General features: G+C 43.8%; 1 protein-coding gene and 1 long non-coding RNA gene across 14 annotated transcripts in view; one reads left to right on the forward strand and one right to left on the reverse strand.

Moving 5' to 3' along the window:
- Positions 1 to 298: 298 nt before the first annotated feature.
- On the reverse strand, positions 299 to 24,389 carry LOC105468785 (uncharacterized). 2 transcript variants are annotated; one of them, XR_979609.3, is made up of 5 exons: positions 24,006 to 24,389; positions 6,272 to 6,584; positions 5,617 to 5,791; positions 3,681 to 3,775; positions 300 to 2,872 (listed from the first exon to the last, which is right to left on the reverse strand). It is a non-coding gene; the product is annotated as an uncharacterized lncRNA (long non-coding RNA). The 2 variants fall into 2 exon arrangements; XR_011610941.1 differs by having other exon boundaries at positions 299 to 2,872; positions 5,617 to 6,584; positions 24,006 to 24,142.
- LOC105468784 (EMSY transcriptional repressor, BRCA2 interacting) overlaps positions 24,388 to 25,693 on the forward strand; it is a 107,007-nt gene continuing 105,701 nt past the window's right edge. For all 12 annotated transcript variants that reach the window (XM_011719125.3, XM_011719128.3, XM_011719131.3 and 9 more), the window contains exon 1: positions 24,388 to 24,853. The gene's annotated coding sequence lies outside the window, so the exon portion shown is untranslated. The remainder of the gene's footprint in view (positions 24,854 to 25,693) is intronic.

A 25,693-nucleotide genomic window follows, 5' to 3' on the forward strand; every position in this document is an offset into this window, starting at 1 on the left:
TTTTGGTTTGTTACTTGGAGCTAAAGACATCCTAGCTGACACACATGTATTTTCTCATTTAATTTTCACCAAAAATCCATGAGGATAGTGTTATTGTCCCTGTTTTACATATTAGAAAATGAAGGCTCAGAGAAGGTGGGTAATTTTCCCAAAGTTATAGAGATAAGAAATGGCATAATAGCATTTCAACCTGGTTCTGCTTAATTCTGGAGTTCTTAACCACATCATACTAAGCAAAACAATGAAAATTAAACCTGGTCTGGCTGGCTCCAAAGGCCATGCTCCTTCCTTCGTGTTTTATTGCCTCCTAATTTATGGGATGAAATTCCAATAAACTTGAATCTATGATGTATGGTACTTAAAATATTATGTCCCATCACTCCCCATGGGATGAGGTAGGCTAGCTACACAATGCAGGGGAGGATGATTGCAAATGACGCCTGAGTTGGCTTGGTCTTGGTCCTCTGTTACCAGTGGACTGGGCCTTTCTTACTACTGTGGCTTGAGAACATCTGGCAAAATGGATAGCCTGGGTTAGGCACGATGGCTTATGCCTGTAATCCTAGCACTTTGGGAGGCCAAGGTGGGTGGATCACTTGAGGCCAGGAGTTCAAGACCAGCCTGGTAAACATGGCTAAACTCTGTCTCTACTAAAAATACAGAAGTTAGCCAGGCATGGTGGCGGGCGCCTGTAATTCCAGCTACTTGGGAAGCTGAGGCAGGAGGATCACTTGAATCCAGAAGGCAGAGGTTGCAGTGAACCGAGATGGCGCCATTGCACTCCAGCCTGGGTGACAGAGCCAGTCTTTGTCTCCAAAAAAAAAAAAAAAAAAAAAAAAGGGACATCCAGGCCCCAGTGAGACACAATTAGACTAACTCTGATGACTTTGTGTGTGAAATTTCTCTCTTGCCCAGGTATTTAGTCTCACCTGGATGGGTCTCACTACTTTTCCATCTGCTCTAGTGGGAAATTACTTGGCATCCTCTCTTGGCAGGGATGTCAGGAAGAGATACCTATCATCAAATGCAAGACTGGACACAATGACAGTTAAGAGCCATTCCTTTGTGAAGAGTTGAGGATTATGGAGAGGTAGGAAGGTAGATTTTTTTGAATCCACCAAAAAATATGGCAGGAAGAATGAACACAATTCAAGGAAATATTTCTGAGCATCTTGCATTCACCAGGCCCTGTCCAAGGAATGGTGATACAGGTGAATACATAACCCCTTTTGTCTAAGCTCAGCCTTGCAAAAAGGCTAAGGTGTGTGGCCATAATTAAAAAAAGAAATAGACTATACCCAGGGTTAAACAAGGAGAACAATATATGGCAGGTACCTTGAGCAAGAACGACATGCGACTAGAGCCATTAGGAGTTTTGAGAGGTGACTTGAGATGAAGTTTGTAGAATGGGTAGGCTTTGGACAGCTGGGCACAAAGGAAGAAAAGAACCAAGGCAAGAAATCTCCTTGCTTGCAGAGAAGGCCAAGTGAAATTTTGGCTGGAGCATTTTTTTGTTGTTATTTGTTTGTCTGAGACGGAGCCTCACTCTGTTGCCCAGGTTGGAATGCAGTGGTGCAATCTCGGCTCACTGCAACTTCCGCCTCTTGGGTTCAAGTGATTCTCCTGTCTCAGCCTCCCAAGTAGCTGGGATTACAGGCCTGTGTCACCACACCCAGCTGATTTTTGTATTTTTAGTAGAGACAGAGTTTCACCATGTTGACCGGGCTGGTCTCGAACTCCTGACCTCAGTTGATCCACCTGCCTCGACTTCCCAAAATACTGGAATTACAGGCATAAGCCACTGTGCCTGGCAGCATTTGTTATTTATAGTGGGAGATAAGCCTAGAAAATAGCATTTGGGGTCAGCCTGGGACAGGTCCAACATGCCAGGGCAGATAACTTGGTTTGAATTTGGTAGGAAATGAGGAGCTGCTCAAGGTTTTTGATTAGAAACATGACATATTTAGCATTATGTTTTAATGTATAGTAATTCCATGGGTACAAGCAGAATTGAGGTGGGAAAAGATGGGGGAGCAGAGAGATCAATTTGAAGACTTAGGGGATCCCTTCTCCCTGACCATGTAGTGAAAACACTGTTTCTAAGACCAGCAGAGCCCAAGTGTCTGGCTTACTGCAGAAAGCCAACTTCAGTGGCTTGGGAGGAAACTCACACCTCACTCAGGGTTCCCACCCAGCTGGGAACTCACACATGTCATAGTGTACACAGCAGAGGCGCTGACAGAACCAGAGGACTGGGATCAGTTACATGGGGAGAGGAGCTGAGCTGCAGAGAATCATCACTGAAGACAGGAGGCCCCCAAAGAGCCCAAGGCAGCCTCCTTTCACCAGCTACATGGAGCTCAGAAGCAGCGGTTCAAGACTCTGGGAGGGCAGGAGGGTTCGGATTAGTGGAAGTGCGGTGCAGTCCCAGGATGTGAGGGTGGGGCAGGCGGAAGCAGGGGCGAGTCTGAAGGACCCAGCAACCCTCTTACAGAGAAGGTGGGCGAGTTCTGCATGATTACAGGGAGTGGCTCTGGCCTTTAGGGCCTAGATCCTGGAGTTGGGGGTTATGCTGCATTTCCTCTATTCTGTCACTGGCTGCATTAGCTGCCTGTGGCCCTCGACGAGCTCTTTCTTGTGTCCTCCCAATTTCTTTCTACTTGATTCATCACTTATTTGAGGCTCTCAGAGTCAGTGTTGGCCAAAGACTCTGAGAGTCTTTGACAATCTCTGGCCAGACATGTACATGTCTCCTACACCTTCTTTAAGACTAGAATACCCAGCACATTCCTGCTTGACGGTCTGTGAGCATCACAAGCTTTTATGGAAGTAAGGTGGCCTGGTGAAGTCATCATTCTTTATACAGCAAATCCTGTAGGTAACATAAACAAGTGAAAAGAAGTGGTTTAAGAGAAGGTTGCAGTGTTTTAATGGATATACTTTGTTTCTTTATTTCTACAAAGAAACATGCTGTTCCCCATTTTCTGAAATGCCTGACTCTAACCTTCAACTCCTTACTTTTCACAGAGATACTGGTAGTGAGAAATATTTCTCCCCCTAAAAAAAAACAAAAGTGCAGGAGTATGAGGACAAAGAGGTGTGGTACAGACTAGCGAGTTACAAAACACATATAGCACCTAAGAAGGACAAACAACGAATGACAGCCTAGTGTGGCCAGATCACCTGATTTTTCCACAGAAGCTGGAAACCCAGAATTTTATGTAAAATTTTCCAGTTTTAAAATACTGGGAAAGCAAATGTAAAAAAAGTATGTGGGGCGAACAAAGGAGGATCTCTGGGCCAAATCCTGATAATTTACCATCTCTGTCCTACCGGGTCAGGTCTAAGTTCATTAGCTTAGAACTCAAGCCATCCGTCGCCTGACATTTATTCATCTCCCTCCACTTCTCAACTGCACGTTCACACTCTTCTCGCCACACCAACCCACCTGTCGTGCCCACATCCTGATCTCTCCTGTCTTCATACCTCTGCATTGCTGGTCTCTGTCTGCAATGCATATTCTCCCTTTCTCTGCCTGGGAATCTCCTATGCAGTTTCTCATTACTCAGATCAATCCACACTTTCTTTTGACAACTACCCTTCTCTTTCTAAGTTTAGGTGCTCTTCATTCTTTCTATGCTTCCATAGTGCCCTAAACTTATTTCATCCAGATCTCTTACCATACCATCCTGGAATTGCTCGTCACCTTGTCTGTTGTTCACCAGTCTGAGTACTCCCTGAGGGCAGGGACTTTCATAGTCTCTGACCTGAGAACCTAGGGTTTGGGGTGAGAAATATGCCAAGAAAGTGAAAGTATTTAATCAGATGGGAAAAATGAAAATTCAAATAAGATAGCCAGAAGCCTGAACATTGGAAGGTCTAAGAGGTGATAGCAGGTCATAAACAGAGGTCAAGCTCAGGATTCAGGAATCAGGATAATTAAAACAGGTTTGAAAGTGAAATGCGGTGAATGGTTTAAGATATAAGCTGTGGATGAGGTGAGGGTGTCTGGGGCCTGATTTTTCAGGGTGCTGAGAGTGTGACAGACACAGAGGTGGGTCTCACTGCCTTAATATGTTAGTACTGGGTTCTGCTACCAGCTTGATAGTTTGATGAGTTTCTCTGTTTCAAGGACTAATTTTCTCAGCAAACATATACTGGGCATCTACTCTGTGCCAGACACTGTCAGGCATCATAAATATAGAGAGGAATCAGATATGACCCATGTGCTTGAGCTTAAGGTCTAATGGAGGAAATGGACACATAAATAGATAATGAGAATAAAATGAAATATATACACAACAGAAAGCAGCACATGGGTACTATGATAGCACAGAGGAAGGGCTCCAGATTCATTAAGGCACAGAAATGGTCATTTCCCTGAGGTCAGACAGCTACAGAAGTGCAGGCCCAGAATTAGAGCCTAGCACTGTTAGACTTATAAGTCCAATTTTTTCCCACTGTAGGAAACTGGGAGAAGACAGAAATCACTTTATGGTTATGGAGAAAATTTATATGTGTCAGATTGGTTAAAATGCAACTGTATGGTTCTAGGTTAAAGTCGGTTAAGAGTGATAGTTGCAGCTGGGCGTGGTGACTCACTCCTATAATCCCAGCACTTTAGGAGGCTGAGGTGGGCGGATCACAAGGTCAGGAGTTCCAGACCAGCCTAGCCAACATGGTGAAACCCCATCTCTATTAAAAATACAAAAAGTAGCTGGGCGCGGTGGCTCACGCCTGTAATCCCAGCACTTTGGGAGGCCGAGACGGGCGGATCATGAGGTCAGGAGATCGAGACCATCCTGGCTAACATGGTGAAACCCCATCTCTACTAAAATACAAAAAAAAAAAACAAAAAAAAAAACTAGCCGGGTGTGGTGGCGGGCGCCTGTAGTCCCAGCTACTCGGGAGGCTGAGACAGGAGAATGGCATGAACCTGGGAGGCGGAGCTTGCAGTGAGCCGAGATCGCACCACTGCACTCCAGCCTGGGTGATGGAGTGAGACTCCATCTCAAAAAAAAAAAAAAAAATACAAAAAGTAGCTGGGCATGGTGATGGGTGCCTGTAATCCCAGCTACTTGGGAGGCTGAGGCAGAATAACTGCTTGAACCCGGGAGGTGGAGGTTGCAGTGAGTCAAGATCATGCCATTGCACTCCAGCCTGGGCGACAGAGCAAGACTCCGTCTAAAAAAACAAAACAAAACAAAACAAAACAAAACAAAACAGTGATGGTTGCTCGAGATCTGGGAGGCAAAAGTGAATCAGCAGCCACTGCTCTCTGAAGATCATGGGGATTCATTACAACAAGTGGCGAGGAGGCACGAGCAAGTTCACTCTCCTCCACTCCATATCCAGCTTTTCCTGACTGCTGACCCTGTTGACCAATCGTAGCTCCAAACCTAGCACCAGACATTTGCAGTGGACCCACAGCCTTCTGTAGATGTCTCCATCAGCTCCTCCTCTGCAGCCCCTTTACAACCTTTGAGTGTGTTTGGCTGCTAGGATTGACTTCTTCAGTGACTCCATCGATCCCTGCCTCCCTCCAAGTTCAGAGTGGCACTTTCCCAGCTGCACCCACAACTGTATTAGTTTTAATTCATATAACAAATTCCTTACGCATTACTTCACAGTAGTTCTGTTTCCTTAGATGAACACTGAGTGAAACAAGTAATTGAAGCCTGGATGTGGTGGCCCACACCTGTAATCCCAACACTTTGGGAGGTTGAGGTGGGCAGATCACTTGAGTACAGAAGTTCAAGACCAGCCTGAGCAACATGATGAAATCCTGCCTCTACAAAAAATACAAAAATTAGCCAGTCATGGTGGTGTGCACCTGTAATCCTGCTACTGGGGAGGCTAAGGTGGGAGGATCGCTTGGCCTAGGAGGTGAAGGCTGTAGTGAGCTGAGATGTTGCCACTGCACTCTAGCCTAGGTGACACAGCAAGACCCTGTCAAGAAAGAAAGAAAGAAAAAAAAGGAAGGAAGGAAGGAAGGAAGGAAGGAAGGAAGGAAGGAAGGAAGGAAGGACGGAAGGGAGGGAGGGAGGGAGAGAGGGAGGGAGGAAGGGAAGGAAGGAGGGAAAGAAAGAAAGGAAGAAAGAAAGAAAACGAAGGAAGGAAGGAAAGAAAGAAAAGAAAAAGAAAGAAAGAAACAAAGGAGAGAAAAGGAAAGAAAGAAAGAAAAGGAAAGGAAAAGAAGAAAGAAAGAAAACAAAAAAGAAGGTAATCGAATAGCTAGAACAATGGACTAAGGTCAGAAGTCTAGCTTCACCAACATATCTGTAACTCCAGTGCCCTGCATTTAGTAGTTCAGAAAATATTTGTTCAGTTGATTGATGTTCAGGTTGCTTTAGGTTCTTTAGTGGTACAGGTATCACTGCAAAGAACAGCTTCTAGGAAACTTTTGCTTTTGCTTCTGTTTCTTTTCCTATGGTCACTTCAAAGGTGTATAGTCATTTGTGGCCCAGGCTTTGAAGTTTTGACCCAGGACAATATCTGTTGTGTTGGCTTTATGTGCTCTTCATCTCTTGGGGTATGATAGATTTTCCTCTGGCTTCGATTTTTCCCACTCCGTCACCTTTAGTCTGTTACAAAAACAGAGAAAAACCTCACTCTTGTGCATTTACTCCAAAGAAAGTATTTCACACTCTAATCAGATCATCAAAAAGCACATATTGGGTTACCCTTATGGGAATGCTCCTCTGGCCTGGCTAGGCTGGAAGTGGGAGAAACAAAAACATCTGGAAATTGAGGCTCTGCTTACTTGGGCTGGATAGACAGCAATCAACTCTGAAACACTTAATTGCAGGGAAACTTTCTCTTTGCTACTTAGACCATTCAGCACTTGCTGGGAGAAGACATGTTACATGCTCACTTTATCTTCTGGAAAGCTGGATTAAATGTTATATTTCAATTAGAAAACCATTTATGGAATGTCTGTCCTAAACTAGTCCCTCTGCTAGTTGCTGGAGATAGTGCCTTGAGGTGTTTTCAGCTACCCAGGAGGGTAACACAATGAGTTACAGCACAAGTCAGCATATAGTGCTAGAAAAGAGGCATAAACAAGGGATTATGGAAAAAAGGAGGGGGCAACAGCTGATACAGGGGTGGTAGAGTAGGGGAAGAAACCTAAGAGAGATGTTAAAGGATGTATAGGCAGGGGAAACTAACAGTTATTAAGCACTGAGGTTTCACAGAGGAAGGTGAATAAGCCTAACAATCATGCACTGATAATCTATCCTGTGCCAGTCACTGAGCTAGGTAGTTTACATATTTTATCACATTAAATCTTCCCTAAAACTGGCCAGGTGCAGTGACTCACACCTGTAATCCCAGCACTTTGGGAGGCCGAGGTGGGTGGATTGCTTGAGCTCAGGCGTTTGAGACCAGCCTAGGCAATACAGCAAAACCCCATCTCATAAATAAATAAATAAATTTTCCCCATAACCCACCTGGAAGAAACTGAGGCACAAAGAGGTAATGTAATTTGTTTAAGAACTTGAAAGAGGTAGAATTGGGATTCAAATCTAGATTTCTCTGACTTCCAAGAACATTTTCTGCTCCCCCTTGTGCTTGGAGAATTATTTTCAAAAGACAGTGAGATGGATTATGAAGAACAAGAAGAAATTTGACAGACTTTGAAAGCCACAGAGGTGCAAGAAGGTGCTTGGCAGAGGAGTAATCAGAGGGGTACAGCCACAGGGCAGGGTGTGAAGGTGGCAAGGCTTATTTGAAGCATTGTAGGCAGTCTAGTGGGACTGTGGGAAGACACTGCCACATGCCCATACCACTGTCTTCTCAAATTCAACAGGCCAATCATCAATTCAACACTGCTGGGGAATTCAGAGCTCAAAAAGCCTCAGTCCTTGCTCCCAAGGAGTCTCCAATCTAATTATGATCTGGTGAGATAACTGCCATTACTACTGGTTGCCTTGTATGTTTCAGCACAAGGGGTGTGTGTGTGTGTGCGTGTTTATGCACATATTCAAGCATTATTTGGACCATTTCCTTCCCATAATTATTTCTTGACACATATATACTCCCTGGGCTCTCCATAAGCGTGTGTTCCTTTATTACCTCTGCCTTCAGCAAGACTTGAATTTGAACTACTGGACTTGGAGCGGTAAGTTTAAAGCCCATAGCATCTCAACAAGTGTCCTTTCAACCCGAGAAAGACCTGACTTGATCTTCCATTAGCTCGCTTAGAAAATAGTGCTCAACTCTGGGGTTGCAAAGATCTTAATTGGAACTGACAAGAAAGTGGACACCTTCTACCATTTCTCTGCAGACTTCACAAGTGCTCAACACTTCTTGAAAGAGAGTATGGCTCCAAGCCTTTCATTTAGCTGGCTGGAGCAGAGTTTTATTAAAAATGCACTTCATCTCTGGCAAATCACAGCAGAACGTCATCAACAGCTGGAAACTCTCTGAGGTGAAGACAAGTTGGATATTATATTTGGATTTATAGCCCCATACCCCATGATAGCTGATTTCCATTTCTGACAGGGTTATTATTTCCATCTTTATAAAATATCTTGAATTTCACCTTGGATAATTACTGATTATCATCAACTCCTCACCTGAGGCATCTTAGCACTTGGGTGAACCTTTAAAAACAGGGCTTTTTTTTTTTTCCCCAAAAAATGAACTGGGGAAAACTCAGTGTGTGAGACTATGTCTTTATTTCTATTTTCATTTGCAATCCCCTTTGGTTTTCTGATGATCAAGCCATTCATCAGTGTCAATTCACCATCCAGAGTACAGGCATTGTTTTTGCCACTTGGGTTCCAACATGGATTAAATGGTAATAACTTGTGGTACTAAGTGTGGTGGTACTATGGTAAACATAGATCCAAAAAGTTCTAGGGCATAGATAAGATTTCAGTGGCCATGTAAGGTTTTTATTCAAGGATGTACATCACAATCTTCTAAAATTTAATAGAGCTCTGCAAGTTATTCTGACAAGTACTCCCAGTTGAGGACCACTAAGAGTCTAACATCCTTTATCTTGCTTTTCGAGATCCCCATTCTATGTGTACTTTTTTTTTTATGTCTTCATGCCTTTGTTTTTCCTATTTCCTCTGCCTTGCTATCTTTGATACTCTCTCCTCACTACTCTGCCTAGTAAAATGCTGTTCACTTTATGAGGTCTAGCTCAAATGCCACCACCTCTGCTATGAAGCCTTTTGTGATAGAAAGAATCCTTCTTTTTATTCCCCTAGTCTCATAGCACAGCACCTTTAGGAACATCCTGTGTTATTACCTTCTTCTATAATGTATACAGCTATCTGCATGTCTATCTTCCCATCCCATCTTCCCCACTCAACTATGAGCCCCAGGAGAATAAAGGTTGTATCTTTTTAGTATTTTTTATACACAGGGTCTTGCTCTGGCACCCAGGCTGGAGTGCAGTGGTACAATCACAGCTCACTGCAGCCTTGACCTTCCAGGCTCAAGTGATCCTCCTGCCTCTGCCTCCTGAGTAGCTAGGACTACAGGTGTGTGCCACCATGCCTAGATACTTTTTATATATATATATGTGTGTGTGAGTGTGTGTATTTTGAGACCGTCTTGCTTTGTTGCCCAGGCTGGAGTGCAGTGGTGTGATCTCAGCTCACCGCAACCTCCACCTCCCAGGTTCCAGTGATTCTCTTGCCTCAGCCTCCCAAGTAGCTGGGACTACAGGCATGTGTCCCCATGCCCAGCTATTTTTTTTTTTTTATTATTAGTAGAGATGGGGTTTCACCATGTTGGCCAGGCTGGTCTCAAATTCCTGACTTCAGGTGATCCACCTGCCTGGGCCTCGCAAAGTGCTGGGATTACAGGCGTGAGCCACTGCGCCTGGCCTCGATTTTTTATTTTTTTGTAGAGACAGGGTCTCACTATATTGCCCAGGCTGGTCTTGGAACTCTTGAGCTCAAGCAACCCTCCTGTCTCAGCCAGCCAAAGTGTTGGGATTACAGGTGTGAGCCACCTTGCCTGGCCTAAAGGTTGTTCCTTATTCATCTTCATGTCTCCAGGGCCTAGCATGGAATGGGGCCTGGTGCTCATTCTTTGAATAAATGAGGAAGCTGATACCCCCAAAAGTGAAGAGACTTTACATTGGTCCACTTAATTTAGTCAGATCTGGGCTTCCTCTGCATTTATTCAGTAAATTGCTTATAAAGAAACATGTGCAAGGATGTGAAGGAGAAGGACCTAAAAGGCCATGATATTAGTTTTAAATACTATTTCTAAAACATCACTTTCCCAACAAAAGCAATAATAGCTGGTTTAATCTGAATTAGTAATGAAAGAATGGATATCAACTTGAACTTGAGGATGCATTTTCAGGAAAGCAATCTCAAAAAGTTCTAAAACTTAATTGACTGGCTCAATAAGTGGAAGAAATACTAGCCTGAAAATTAGGAGACCTGCTTCCTGGTTCCTGCATGACTTAGAACAAATTACCTCACCTTTCCAGGTCTCAGACGTCTCTTATGTAAGATGAGGCAGTTAAAGTGGAATATCTCTGAGGTTTCTTCTAACTCTGAGGTTCTATATCCTTAGCCAGAATCATTAGTTGGCTGATGTCACGGTTTCTTTATTTTGGCTCTACTCCATATTTAGGAGAATGAAATATTCTTAATAAGATAGAGTTTCACAAAATACATTATGACATTATAATGATAATATAAATACCTAAAAGGAAACTTGGAAATAGAGAAAAGAAAAAAGAATAATCCATAGCTCCACTACCCTAATATGCTAATGTTTGGACGTATTTTCTTCCTTTTTTTTTTTTTTTTGAGACAGTCTCGCTCTGTCACGAAGGCTGGAGTGCAGTGGCGCAATCTCAGCTCACTGTAACCTCTGCCTCCCTGGTTCAAGCGATTCTCCTGCCTCAGCCTCCTGAGTAGCTGAGATTACAGGTACACGCCACCACACCCAGCTAATTTTTGTATTTTTAGTAGAGATGGGGTTTCACCATGTTGGTCAGGCTGGTCTTGAACTCCTGACCTCATGATCCACCTGCCTCGGCCTCCCAAAGTGCTGGAATTACAGGTGTGAGTCACTACACCGGCCTCTTCCATTTTGTTTTTATATTCATATCCATATGCTTTTCATATGCTTTTCTTTTTTTTTTTTTTTTTTTTTTTCCTGAGACGGAGTCTTGCTCTGGAGCTGCCCAGGCTAGAGTGCAGTGGCCGGATCTCAGCTCACTGCAAGCTCCGCCTCCCGGGTTCCCGCCATTCTCCTGCCTCAGCCATTCTCCTGCCTCAGCCTCCCGAGTAGCTGGGACTACAGGCGCCCGCCACCTCGCCCGGCTAGTTTTTAAAATATTTTTTAGTAGAGACGGGGTTTCACTGTGTTAGCCAGGATGGTCTCGATCTCCTGACCTCATGATCCACCCGTCTCGGCCTCCCAAAGTGCTGGGATTACAGGCTTGAGCCACCGCGCACGGCCCTCATATGCTTTTCACATGCATATGCATATCATAAGCATTTTCCTTGATGTCAATTATTTGTAATGTTAATTTAAAATGACTCCATACTGAGTAGATGCTTGGGATAGGTAAATACTCTTCTATTGCAAGATAATTAGGTTGTCTTCAAGTTTTTGATAGCATTGAAATTCAAATCCCTGTAAATATAACTCTTTCCATCTTTTGGATTATTCCCACCAATAGGAATCCTATAGCAAAGGTACAGCAGAGGACAATATCTTTTCCTTCTACCCTTCTAAGCTCTGAAGTCCTGGTAACAAAAAACAGATTAACAAAAGAAAAGCATCCAAATCTACTTAATGTAAGTTTTACATGATATAGGAACCATCATAAGGAAATAAAGACCCAAATAAATAGTTAAACCTAAGCATTTTCATGCTAGGTTTGATGAAGAGTAGAAAGTACTGGAAAAGTATGATAGGACGAAAGGGATATAAACTAAGGTTAATAAACTAGGGGAAACTTAGCAAGGCCTGTTTGTTCAGATTCTTCTTGGTGTCCCTCCATCTTGGAGAAAAGGATGTTAGGGATAGCACCTCTCACAAGTGCTAAGAGGGTCCTATGACCTGCTTCAGGGAGAAGGGTGGGAGGAGGTCAGAGAGATCTTCCTGCATCAGTCATTTTCTCAAGCTCCTTCAGCTTAAATATTCAATATGCCAAAATGCCATATTTTGGGGTAGTGTGTTCTGAGCCCCATAGAAGGGTATGAACATTTGAGCGACTCTTATTATACATTTCCATGGTGTATTTCAGTGAGCGACTGTGATTTTGCTCTGCAGCATTCTTTCACCTTCCTCTGACAGCAGTACCCCAGTTTTCCTAAGGGAAACCAAGCCCACCTTCACACTCACTCCATGTCCTTTGGGAATAAATGACTTTACCCACATCGCTTCCTCTCTCCCCAGAGTAACATGTGGTTCAGATCTGGCAGATCAGGGCATTACATGCCCCTGTCTACAGTTCAGGGATGGGCATGTGACCCAGATGGAGCCCATAGCAACAGAGCAAGGAGATTTTGGTAAGACTGTTCATGAGATGGTAGGTGCTCTTTTCTGCTAAGGCTGTAAGCAGGGTGCATGATGTAAAACTGGGGCTGCTGGGAACCAACAGATGGAACCTGATTATGAAGCGAACACAGAAGGCAGAGCTCAGAGGTGAGGAGATACTAAGACTAGCTCTGTTTGAATCCCTAGATTCAGTAATGCCTGAAGCCAAAACTATCCCAGAACTTTTCAGTTAGTGAACAACAAACATTTTCTTTCTTTTTTTTTAAGAGACAGGGTCTCACTCTGTCATCTAAACACAACATAGCTCACTGTAAGCTCAAATTCCTGGGTTCAAGCCATCCTCCTGCTGTAGCCTCCTGAGTAGCTAGGACTAGAGGTGCACATCACTATGTCCAGCTAATCCATTGTTTCTTAAACCCTTTCATTCATTCATTCATTCATCGTTTGTCACCAAAAGAAAAACAAAGCCTTATTGGTATAGATGGGCTTTTTGTTTTCTTTTCTCTTTCTCTCTTTTTTTTTTTGAGGCTGGAGTGCAGTGGCATAAACACGGATGTCTCATTTCAGCCTCCACCTTCTGGGCTCAAGTGATCCTTCTGCCTTAGCTTCCTAAGTAGCTGGGACCATGAGTGCATGCCAACAAACATGGATTTTTTTTTTTTTTTTTTTTTTTTTTTTTTTGTAGAGACAGGGTTTTGTCATGTTGCCCAGGCTGGTCTCAGATTCCTGGGCTCGGGTGATCCTCCTGCCTCAGCCTCCCAAACTGCTGAGATTACAGGCATGAGCCACCATGCCTGCCCTGTTTTAATTTTTAAAAAATTAATCAACTTTATTTTTTAGAGAAATTTTAAGTTCACAGCAAAATTGAGGAGGCTGTATACATCCCATCTCCATACATGCACAACCTGCCTCACTATCAACATCCTGCACCAAAGTGGTATGTTTGCTACAATCAATAAACTTACACTGACATATCATCACTCACTGAAAGTCCATCATTTACACCAGGGTTCACTCTGCGTGTTGTCCATTCTATGGGTTATGACAAATGTATAATGCCATGAATCCACCATTATAGTGCTTTTTACTTTTATTGAGATACAATCCATATAAAGCACATAAATCATTTTTGTATAGTCTAATAAACTTTTACATATGCAATATCTATACATATAGCCCCTACCCAGATCAAAATGTAGAACATTGATAGCATCCTAGTGGGCTCCCACATGCTCTAGTGGTAACTCCCCAAAGGTATTTACTATTCAGACCTCTATCACTATAGATTATTTTCAACTGCTTTTGAACTTTATATAATATAAATGAAATCTCACCCTTTGATATCCAAGAATTATTTTATTTTTGTTTTTTAAGCCATATGCATGAATACGTTCTATGGTCATCAGGGCATATTTATTAGTAGCTAAATCTTCTACATTTTATCTCCAGCATTAGATCATGGTAACTGACATTCAGAATAAACATTTTTTTTTTTCTTTTTAGACAGGGTCTCACTTTGTTGCCTAGGCTGGAGTGCATTGGCATGATCATGGCTCACTGTAACCTCAAATTTCTGGGCTGAAGCAATCCTTCTGCCTCAGTCCCAAGTAGCTAGCACTACAGGTACATGCCACACACCTGGGTAATTTTTTAAAAATGTTTTTGTGGAGATGGAGTCTTACTATGTTGCCCAGGCTGTGAATAAACACTCTTAAAATGCTGCAAGGTTCAATTTATTAAATATATTCAATACACTTTTCAAGCATCTACAATTTGCCAAGCACTATATTAAAGGCTGGATATAATAAAAAAGGGGTATAGTTCCTTCCTTCAAGGAGCTTTGGCATTGGCAACTACCATGGAAACAAGCAATTATATTCTATATTATTAAAGAAAGAATAAATTTCATTCATTATCTGATACTGGGAAAGTAGGGGTATAGACTTGAGGAAGAACGTTCATTTACTGAAATATTTATTGTGTCCGTGTAGGTCCTAGGCATGGAGAATACAAAGACTCTTGGCCTATGCCTTCTAGAAGCTCCCTACCTGCTAGAAGTAATTATTATCTCAATACAGTCTGATAGTTACCTAAAGTGTTGCATGAAACAGGTGCCTTGGGAACCTACAGGAGGAAAACTCACTGTGGCTGGTGTGGGAGGAGGGGAGGCTTCTAAAAAAGAGGGAATTTGGGCAAAGTCTCTTGGATAAAGGGCATAGTGCAGTGGGAGCATCCCAAATATTGATCGCCATACTTCCACTATTACACTCTTATTCTCATTCTCACAGTGTCAAATATTATGTCTAACATTTGAAAATGGCCTGGCATTTTCTCGTAAAATTGAACACATGAATATTTAACTTTAGGAGAAAAGTTGACCCAACAATTTCACTCTTGGGTTCAAATGACTTAGAGAAATGCATAATTTCAATAGGAGGCATGAACAAGAATATTCAGAGCAAACTGTTCACATGAACAAAAACAACAAAATGTTCATCAATGGGAGAATGGCTGAAAAAATGGATAAATTCACACAATGGAAAAACAACGGTTAGAATAAATGAACCACAGCAACATGTGATAATATGGATGACTCTTAGCAATATAAATAAAAATAGTAAATAAATTCTAAAATATTACATACAGCATCACATACTTTTTATGGTATAGAATTTTTTCTTTTTTTTTGAGACAGAGTCTTGCTCTGTTGCCCAGGCTGGAGTGCAGTGGCGCGATCTCGGCTCACTGCAAGCTCCGCCTCCCAGGTTCACGCCATTCTCCTGCCTCAGCCTCCTGAGTAGCTGGGACTATAGGCACCTGCCACCACACTCGGCTCATTTTTTGTATTTTCAGTAGAGACGGGGTTTCACCATGTTAGCCAGGATGGTCTCGATCTCCTGACCTCGTGATCCGCCCGCCTTGGCCTCCCAAAGTGCTGGGATTACAAGCGTGAGCCACTGTTATGTTAAATTAACATATGTTAAAATTTAATTAAAATGCAGTAAGAAAAACACTTTTTTGGGGAACATAGTTCTATAATTTTTTTTTTTTTTTGAGATGGAGTCTCGCACTATTGCCTGGGCTGGAGTGCAATGGCATGATCTCAGCTCACTGCAACCTCTACCTCCTGGGTTCAAGCGATTCTCCTGCCTCAGCCTCCAGAGTTGCTGGGATTACAGGTGCGTGCCACCATGCCTGGCTACTTTTTTGTATTTTTAGTAGAGATGGGGTTTCACTATGTTGGACAGGCTGGTCTCGAACTCCTGACTTTGTGATCCGCCCACCTCAGCATCCCAAAGTGCTGTGCCTGGCAGTTCTATAAATTTTAACGAAGTTTTTATAACTACCACTACAATCAAAATACAGAACAGTTCCATCACCCTCCCCCAACTCCAAACCCTTGGCAGTCATTTATCTGTGTGCTGTTGCAATATTTGTACCTTTTGGAGAATGTCATATAAATGGAATCATATATATGTAATCTTTGGATATTGGCTTCTTTTACTCAGAATAATGCCTTTGAGATTCACCCAATTTCTTGTGTGTTTCTTACCTCTTTTTTTTTTTATTGCTCAGTGGTATTCCATTGCATAAATGTACCACAGTTTGCTTGTTTACCCACTGAAAGACATCTGGTTATTTCTAGTTTTTGGTGAACATGAACAGAGCTGTTCTAAACACTCATGTATGTTTTTATGTGAACTTTTTCATTTCTCTAGGCAAAATGTGTACGAATATTATTGCTGAGTCATATGGTAACTGTTTGAAAGTTTATAAGAAAATGCCAAACTACTTTCTAGAGTGGCCATACTATTTTGCATTCCTATCAGTCATGTATGAGAGTTCCAGTTGCTCTGCATCCTCACCAGGAGTTGGTGTTGTCAGTGTATTTTATTTCAGCCATTCTGTTAGGTGGGTAGTGGTATTGTATTATGATTTTATTCAATTTAAGAGGTGGGGTCTCACCATATTGCCCAGGGTGGAGTGCAGTGGCTATTCATAGGCACAAGCACGGCACACTACAGCCTTGAAATCCTTGGCTTAAGTGATTCTCCTGTCTCAGCACCTGGAGACAGCCTCTGCACCCAGCTCTGACATTGTGATTTTACTTTGCATTTCTCTAATGGCTAATCATGTTCAGCATGTTTTCTTGTGCTTATATGCCATCTATATATTCTCTTCGGTGAAGTGTCTTTTGCCTATTTTTAAATGGGGTTGTTTTCTTACTTAGATACAAGTCTTATATTTGATAAGCATTCTGCAAGTATTTTTCTCCCAGTCTGTTGCCCACTGTTGCATTCTTTTAATGGTGGCTTTCACAGAGCATTGCCCTGGCAGCTTTGTAACAAATCAATTGACCTCAGACCACCACTTACAGAAAGATAGAGTATATTTACTTTTCCCTATTCCTTCATTTAGGTACAGCTAAAAACCCTGGACACCATATGTAAAACATTATACATAAAACAAACATAAGAAGAATCTGAAAGGTGACTAGAAGGCAGACCACCTAAGGACCTGGGACCCAAGGAATTCTCAGTAGTGAGTTCCCTGGGTTTTCTCTTACATATCCCAGATTGGGTACTGGAAAAGCTGGCAACCCAGAAATGCTGATGGGCACAGCATTTTTTCTTTTTTTTTAAAGCCCTTGGAAAAGCCTGCTCTGTCTAGTCAAAGGACTGGGAAAGGAGCAGCTTTGCAAGACAGAACATTTTTAGATGATAACATCTCTACTCCAGATAAGTACCACCGGAAAAAAACTACAACCCAACCCCCACCCCACCAGCAAAGGCCAGGTTCTAATGAGACCACCCAACTGCCTTTCTCCATTTCTGGGTTCATGTCAGAGAAGACAGAGGGGGAAGCTTAGACTTTTATCCTCAATGGACAGTAACAAGGCCCTCTTCTAATACTTGCCTCTCACCCTTGTCAGCCCACCACATGTAAAACACGGAATTTCACCTGTACCTAGTGGCAAAGAGGTACCCTTCCCTTCTCAGGTGGAATGGTCAGACAAGGCCAAGTGGAGAGTTGGGACTTTTACCTCCAACCAGTGGTAATGAGGCCACCCCCAAATCCCCACCTAGCTAAACTGAAATGTATGCATTTCTCAAAATTCTTATGTTTATGCCTGTAAGTTGGCCATTGCTATTTCTTTCTTGGATTTGAATAGCCTTTCCTCCTTTGTCTGTTGAACTTCTATCTTTTAAGGCCCTACTTGAATGTTGTCTTCTTGGTGACTTTTCCTTACTAGCTCCTAGGAAGAATTAACGGCTCCTCAACTCTTTTCTTTTTCTTTGTTTTGAGACAGAGTCTCACTCTGTCGCCCAGGCTGGAGTGCAGTGGCAAGGTCTCCAGTCACTGCAAGGTCTGCCTCCCGGGTTCATGCCATTCTCCTGCCTCAGCCTCCTGAGTAGCTGGGACTACCGGTGCCCACCACCATGCCTGGCTAATTTTTTGTATTTTTAGTAGAGACGGGGTTTCACCGTGTTAGCCAGGATGGTTTCAATCTACTGACCTTGTGATCCACCTGCCTCCGACTCCCAAAGTGCTGGGATTACAGGAACTCTTTTCTACAACTTGCTAATACTGGCTGGGTGCAGTGGCTCACGCCTGTAATCCCAGCACTTTGGGAGGCGGAGGCGGGTGGATCACCTGAGGTCAGGAGTTGAAGGCCAGCCTGGTCAACATGGTGAAACCCCATCTCTACTAAAAATACAAAAATTTGCTGGGCGTGGTGGCACGTGCCTCTAATCCCAGCTACTCAGGAGGCTGAGGAAGGAGAATTGCTTGAACCCAGGAGGCGGAGGTTGCAGTGATCTGAGATCGCGCCATTTTACTCCAGCCTGGGTAACAAGAGCGAAACAAAAAAAAATTAATAATAAAAATTTAAAAAAATAAAAACAACTTGCTAATACCATGAACACCATATTATATGGCAATTATCTGTGTATGTGTCTGTCTCCCCCACTAGATTATGAGTATGTGAAGGGCAGTGGATCATGTTTAGTAATTTGTTTCTCCAGAGCCTGACAGAGCTTCACCAACAGTGGGTGATGATAAATGAACTTTATATGTAAATTCTTTAACTGAAATTATTTTTAGAAGGAAGAAAATATATAGCTAGCCTTTAGAATTATTCTCATGCTTAACATACTTTTTGGTTACCCAAAGCCTCTGCTTTTACCATGTTAGTATGAAGCTGGTATGCTGTTCTATATAGTTCGTTTTCAGATTGATCTTTTTCCCCTTTAGTTCCTTCTATGCACATGTATCATTTTGTTTTTTTAACTTGAATATTCATTCATCTAAAAAAGGTATCATGACACGGCTGGGCACAGTGGCTCACGCCTGTAATCCCAGTACTTTGGGAGGCAAAGGCAGTGGATCACCTGAGGTCAGGAGTTCAAGACCAGCCTGGCCGACATGGTGAAACCCCATCTCTAGTAAAAATACAAAAATTAACCGGATGCGGGGGCACGAGCCTGTAATCCCAGCTACTCGGGAGGCTGAGGCAGGGTAATTGTTCGAACCTGCGAGGCGGAGGTTGCAGTGAGCTGAGATCATGCCATTGCACTCCAGCCTGGGTGACAAGAACGAGACTCTATCTCAAAGAAAATAAAAATAAATAAATAAATTAATTAATTAATATTCATCCATCTAAAAAAGATATAATGACATGGCCAGGCGTGGTGACTCATGCCTGTACTCCCAGCACTTTGGGAGGCTGAGGTGGGAAGATCACGAGGTCAGGAGTTGGAGATCAGCCTGGCCAACATGGTGAAACCCCATCTCTACTAAAAATACAACAATTAGCCGAGCATGGTGGTGCACACCTGTAGTCCCAAGTACTCGGGAGGCTGAGGCAGCAGAATTGCTTGAACCCGGAAGGCGGAGGTTGCAGTGAGCCGAGATCGTGCCACTGCACTCCAGCCTGGGCAACAGAGTGAGACTGTCTCAATAAATAAATAATTACTTGGTCTCAAACACTGGCTATATTCTATGGAAAATAAAGAACGCCTCTGAGAGCAGAACCTAGAGGCTTGAGGGTAGAGTCAAGAGCTGTGGAGAATCATTCCTAGAGATCATTCCTGATCAAGGAACTAGCATCAGAACTGTTATGAACCAGTGGTCCTGGCATGCCTCCTTTATTCCCCCTTTCTGATTAAGGTCTACAGTGGTTTTTCCATACCTGTCCCACCATTGTACGTTGGATGCATGGGGAAAAGATAACTTGTCTCTTTAGTTCCTGAGTCTTTACATTGAAAGCAACTGCACCTAAGAAACCTAACCCATATCTGGACTTGATTTAGGTGACAAGATCCTGGATCTCAAGCCTAAGCATGTTGCCAAAATGGAAAGACTTTGCGTGGTAGGAATGAGTGCATTTGCAAGTGGGAGGGATATGAACTGTTGTGGACAGAAGATAGACTATGGCAGTTGATATTTCTAAAAATGAGCATGGTAATAGGTGTTCCAGGATGCTACTATGCTTCTATCAAGAGATAAAATCTATTTCCCCTTTCCTTGAACCTGGGTGGGCCTGTGACTGATTCCAGACAACAGCCAATGTCAACTGCTGGTCTTATGAATGAATGAGCCCTCATATGATCCCAGACCTCAGTCTTCAAATTTCCCTTGCTGATGTCAAGAGGAACAGAGATTAACTGTCCCCACTAAGTCCCACCCAAATTGGAGATTCATGAGCAAAACAGATAATTTAGGCCACAGCAATGGTTATGGAATCATAGATAACCAGACCTCCTTAACACCTGTGTGTTCGGGGGAAGAGTCTTCTGGTGATATTTGTATTTGGACAAATGATTTTTCTCTAGGGCTTGGTTTCCTCAACTGTAAAATGGAACAATGATTACTAAGTCATAGGAATGTTATAAGGTTTAAATAAGATAAGCAAGGTGTTCTTCTCATAATGAGTCTGTAATAAATGCTACGTAGTATTACTTCAACTTATTCCCACCAGTTGTTCTAGCTTTACTGCTGTACAAATTCACCTTCATAGTATGTGAGTTTCATACACATTTATACAAATATATAAAATCTGATTTTATATCTAAATCTCTCTGCATACATATTGCAACATTACAGCTTCCGTAACACTCTTTTGGATCACTTGCTCTGGGGCAAGCCAGTTATTATATCCCAAAGATGCTCAAGCAGCCTTATAGGGAGGTCTATAGTGAGAAACTGAGGCCTCTTTCCTTGCTAACTTTCCAACCAATGTGAGGTACCTTGGAAGCTGATCCTCCAGCCCCAGTCAGCCGTCAGATAGCTGCAACTGCTTGGAAGACCCACGCCAGAACCACCCAGCTAAGCCACTCTTGATTTCAATACAAACGGCAAAAACGTATAAAACTTTAAAAAATTATTCTTGTTTTAAGTCACTAAAGTTTGGGATAATACTTCTTATGCACTAAGAGTTGACTAACAGCTATATCAAACTTGGGGGAAGATAGGAAACTGATCACAGGTTGAGAACTATTTCAGGGTCGACGGAAGGACAGAGATGGTTGAATAAACTTGAAAGTACTGATTGAGACTGAATTTGAAATAAATAAAAATGGGGTCCAGGATAGAAAGGAAAGAAAGTAAATCCAGCAAAGGGGAACAGATTTTTTTTTTTTTAATTTTTATTTATTTTTTTGAGATGGAGTTTTGCTCTTGTTGCCCAGGTTGTGCAATGGCACGATCTCAGCTCACCACAACCTCCACCTCCTGGGTTCAAGCTATTCTCCTGCCTCAGCCTCCCAAGTAGCTGGGATTACAGGCATGTGCCACCACACCCAGCTAATTTTGCACTTTTAGTAGAGATGGGGTTTCTCCATGTTGGTCAGGCTGGTCTCGAACTCTCGATCTCAGGTGATCCGCCCGCCTCAGCCTCCCAAAGTGTTGGGATTACAGGCGTGAAGCACTGCACCTGGCCAGGGGAACAGATTTCTATGTATTTTGCCAGACTACAGGTAGTTATACTCATGTCTAATAGGATAGTAAGTCTTAGTTTTTCTTCTTTGGTTGAGTGTAGAGTGGCTCTCATTTTATTTACCACACATTTCCTGGAGTGAAAGTGCCTTTTATTTAAAATCATGGCTCTGTTACTTACAAGCTTGTTACCTTGGGCCAGCTATTTAACCTCTCTATGCCTTAGTTTCTTCATTCATAAAATGGGGATAAAACTATCTGTAAGGTTTTATCAGGGATTAAACAAGTTAATGTGTATAACATGATCTGGAATACAGAAGGCTCTATATAAATATTAGCTATTATTCTTATTATATGCTAGACTCTATAGTACACAGATCTGATTGGTCCCTCTCCTCAAAGAGCTCGTTGTCCAGTCAGGAAGATTTTCTTTTTCTTTTTTTTTTTTGAGACAGGGTCTTGCTCTGTCACCCAGGCTAGAGTGCAGTGGCACAATCTTGGCTCACTGCAACCTCCACCTCCTAGGTTCAAGTGATTTTCCTGCCTCAGCCTCCCGAGTAGCTAGGACTACAGATGCATGCCACCATGCCTGGCTACTTTTTCTATTTTTAGTATAGATGGGATTTCTCCATGTTGGCCAAGCTGGTCTTGAACTCCTGACCTCAAGTGATCCACCCACCTCGGCCTCCCAAACTACTGGGAATACAGGCATGAGCCACTGCTCCCAGCCAGGAAGATTTTCAAATAAATGGCCATAATTCAGTGTTCTGAGCTCTGTAACAAGGTGTACAGTAAGCAGTGGGGGAGCAGGGATGTCTGTCTTATCCTAGAGGGAAAGACAGGGGTGGGATAAGCTTGAGGAAAAAGTTCGAGTCTAATCCTTAGGGAAGAGCATGTTGGGAACATTTGGGACTAGAAAGCAGTCACAGACAGCACGGGAAAGGTAGTTTCTGGCTGCAAAACAAATATGGTTGGGAGAAAAGGGAAGATGTGAACTGTAGTATGTAATGACCAGCCCCATCAACATCACCTGGGGGCCTGTTAGGACTATAGGATCCAGGCCTTACCTATTATCTATACTACCAACATTTGCATTTTAACAAGATCCTCAAGTGGTTCCTTTTGAACATTAAAGTTTAGAACCACTGGTCTAGAGCATAGGCTCTAGAGCCAACCTAATCAAGTTTAAATCCCAGCTTTACCTTTTTTTTTTCTTTTTTAAGACAGAGTCTTGCTCTGTTGCCCAGGCTGGAATGCAGTAGAGTGATCTTGGCTCACTGCAACCTCCACCTCCCTGGTTCAAACAATTCTCCTGTCTCAGTCTCCCGAGTAGCTAGGATTACAGGCACATGCCACCATGCCCAGCTAATTTTTGTATTTTTAGTAGAGGTGGGCTTTCACCATGTTGGCCAGGCTGATCTTGAACTCCTGACCTCAAGTAATCCACTCGCCTCGGCCTCCCAAAGTGCTGGGATTACAGGTGTGAGCCACCATTTACTTATGTGTGACTTTAGGTAAGCTATTTTACTTCTTTCCTAGGCCTTAGTTGCCTCCTTTGTAATTAGAGATAATAAAAGTTTCCACCTTGTAAAGTTGTTCTAAGGACTGAATTAATATGTAAAATGCTTAGACCAGTATGTGGCACTTAGTAAGCACAAGGATTGACTATAACAATTCATCACTCATATGCTACTTCTTAAAGTCAGGGTCAGTTTTTTAAGCCCCTTGTCTTTCAATTTCTACTCCACTGTAGAGGAGTAGACATTCATTGTAGAGGAAAGGACACCTGGAGGTCAGAAGACCTGGTATTACAAAGCCTAGCTCCCTTCCAATTCCTAGCTCTGTGAAATCCAGGGAGTTCTTGGAACATCTGTTTTTCTCATTCATAGTATGAAACACCTTAATCGTACATGTCGCACTGAAATGTTGCGAGGCTCAAATGAAAGTGCAAAAATCCTCTATGAAGATTTCACTTACTATCTTTCCAAGAGTTCTTAAGCAGCTGGATGCATAGGAAGATCAGGGAGACAGTGGAGGAAGGGCCTGGTGATTAATATGTTCCACTTTACGATTTTCTGAAGGTGTAGGTTGGGTTTCAACAACAGTGATTTTCCTAGACTTCGGAGAGTATTTTTAGCTAATGGGCAAATAGTAGTAGAAAACTTAAATGCTGTTATTTACCTTCTCTTCCTAACCTACAGTTCCACTCAAGAACATGAAGAGTCTCATACGTTTGTATAGTGGTTCACAACTTACAACGTTTATGTGGTGCTTCACAAGATCCCTATAGGGTAGTATTAACCCAATTTTTCAAGAAGGAAACTATGTCTGGAAATTGTAGAATGCATATTAAAAACTCTTTCTGAAGAGTTTCTACCGGATCCGATGTTACCCAAAGTAAAAAATTTAAAGAGGGAAGTCAATCACAAGATTTCATTGAATCTTCACTATCAGGCAACTGGCTTCGGTTTTATGGCCGCAAATAACTCTATGTTGGGCCCCCTTTCTCACCTGTAAAATAGGAACAAGACCTTTTCCACAAATAAAATAAGAACAAAGGTAGAGGGTGAACCTACCACGTCGTAGGGCCTCAAATAAATTCCTTCTCCTTCTTGCCCTTGACAGAGATAGCACGGGATATCACTACCATTCCCATTTCATACGTGGAGGAAACCGAACTCGAGAACGTTCGGATTTCCTCTTCTCTACTTGCAACTCCGTAACCCGCAAATCGGCTACGGACAACTGCGATGTCCACTATGTTAGTTCTCGTAGCGTGGATTCTCTCTCCTCAAGATGCCGTCTGGGGGGCTAGAGGCCGCTAATAATTGCCCTCACTATCGAAGAAACTCGATCCTAATCCTCGACGGCACTTCAGGAACAAAGCTGCTCTCCCATCATCCCTAACCTCGCTACAGTAAAGGTCGCAGCAAAACCCCTGCTACACCCGCTAGCGCCATCTTGGCCGCTACGTGTGACGCCACACGTAGCAGAGAGGGCAGCCGATTGGCTGGGAGAAGGCAGCCCAGGAGAGGCGCGCGAAGCCAGAGACAGGAGGGTATGTAGCAGAATCCAAGAGAACTACAATCCCGGCCTTCCTTGCGCGTACGACAGCAAACCCGAAGCGAAAGAGGTTGGAGTTTGTATTCCGACCACAACTCCCAGCACCCTCCGCGATGTCTGTCCTTTTCTTTCATAACGCGGAGGAAAAAAAGGACAAGATGAATGGAAGGCTTTTGGTGTTTGTCCTCCGAAAGGCGGGAAAGGCGAACTACACCTCCCGACTGGCCGCGCGCGGCTGCGCCTGCGCACTGTTATCTGTCGCCATCTTGCCCCTTCAGAGGCACCGCAAACAAACCCAATTCCTGGTGTCCCCTAGTCTTGGCGGAGGAGCCTTTTAGATGAGCCCCGAAAGGCCGGGCAGGTGGGTGACTCTCAGGCAGGGTCCTAGAAAGAGCTGGCAGACCAGCCAGGGTAGAGGAGCGCCGGGCCAAGCATTCGGAGCCCGGCTTGGGGCTCCCAGCCCCATCCTCCGTTGTTTCCTAACGGGATCGTGGGGCTCCCCGAGGTGGACTCAGGGGGACTCTGGCAGGCCTGGTGCTGGGACTCCGGGGGTCTAGCTCTGGGAGACTCCCGGTGAGTCCAGGTCGTCTGGCTGGCTGTCCGCTGGCTTACTCTCTCTCCGTTGTCCTCTCCGCTGGGGAGGGAGTGAGGCGTGGGTGCCAGCCGGGACCCCTGACAACAGCTACTGGCCCCGAGGGGCTTGGGTCGTGGGCTTGACATTGGAACCGGCGCCGAGAGGCCCGGGTGAGGAGCCTGGGCGGGCTGCTCTTGTTGTGGTGCTGCGAGGGAGTGCGTGTTTGGAGAGGGGGCGGGGCGGGCTTGCCTCCTTGACACTTGAGTGGGGAAGGATCCTACAAGATCCCGATTCCCCGAGCGGGCTTCGGCAACTACTGCCCGGGTTTCCGATGCGTTGCGTCCCCGCTGTGGGGTCCCCTGGCTGGGACGCGCCGGGATGCCGTGACGTGGTGCTCGGTTCTAGCAGCCTCCGACCGCCTCCAAGATCCTGTCGGGAGGCGGGGACTGGCTTGTGGAGGGAGCGGATTCCTTTGGCTCTGCCCCTTCTTCCTCCTCCCCACCCCTTTTCTTTATGTCATACTGCCGGCTGGGGCGCGCAGTCCAGTTCTCCTTGCCTTGGGTTGGTTCTGAGCTGAGAGGACTATGGGAAGTAGGGGGAGGGGGGCTCACCTCGGGACACAGAGTT

Source organism: Macaca nemestrina, chromosome 12, assembly GCF_043159975.1.
Source record: "Macaca nemestrina isolate mMacNem1 chromosome 12, mMacNem.hap1, whole genome shotgun sequence".
Lineage (NCBI taxonomy): Eukaryota > Metazoa > Chordata > Mammalia > Primates > Cercopithecidae > Macaca > Macaca nemestrina.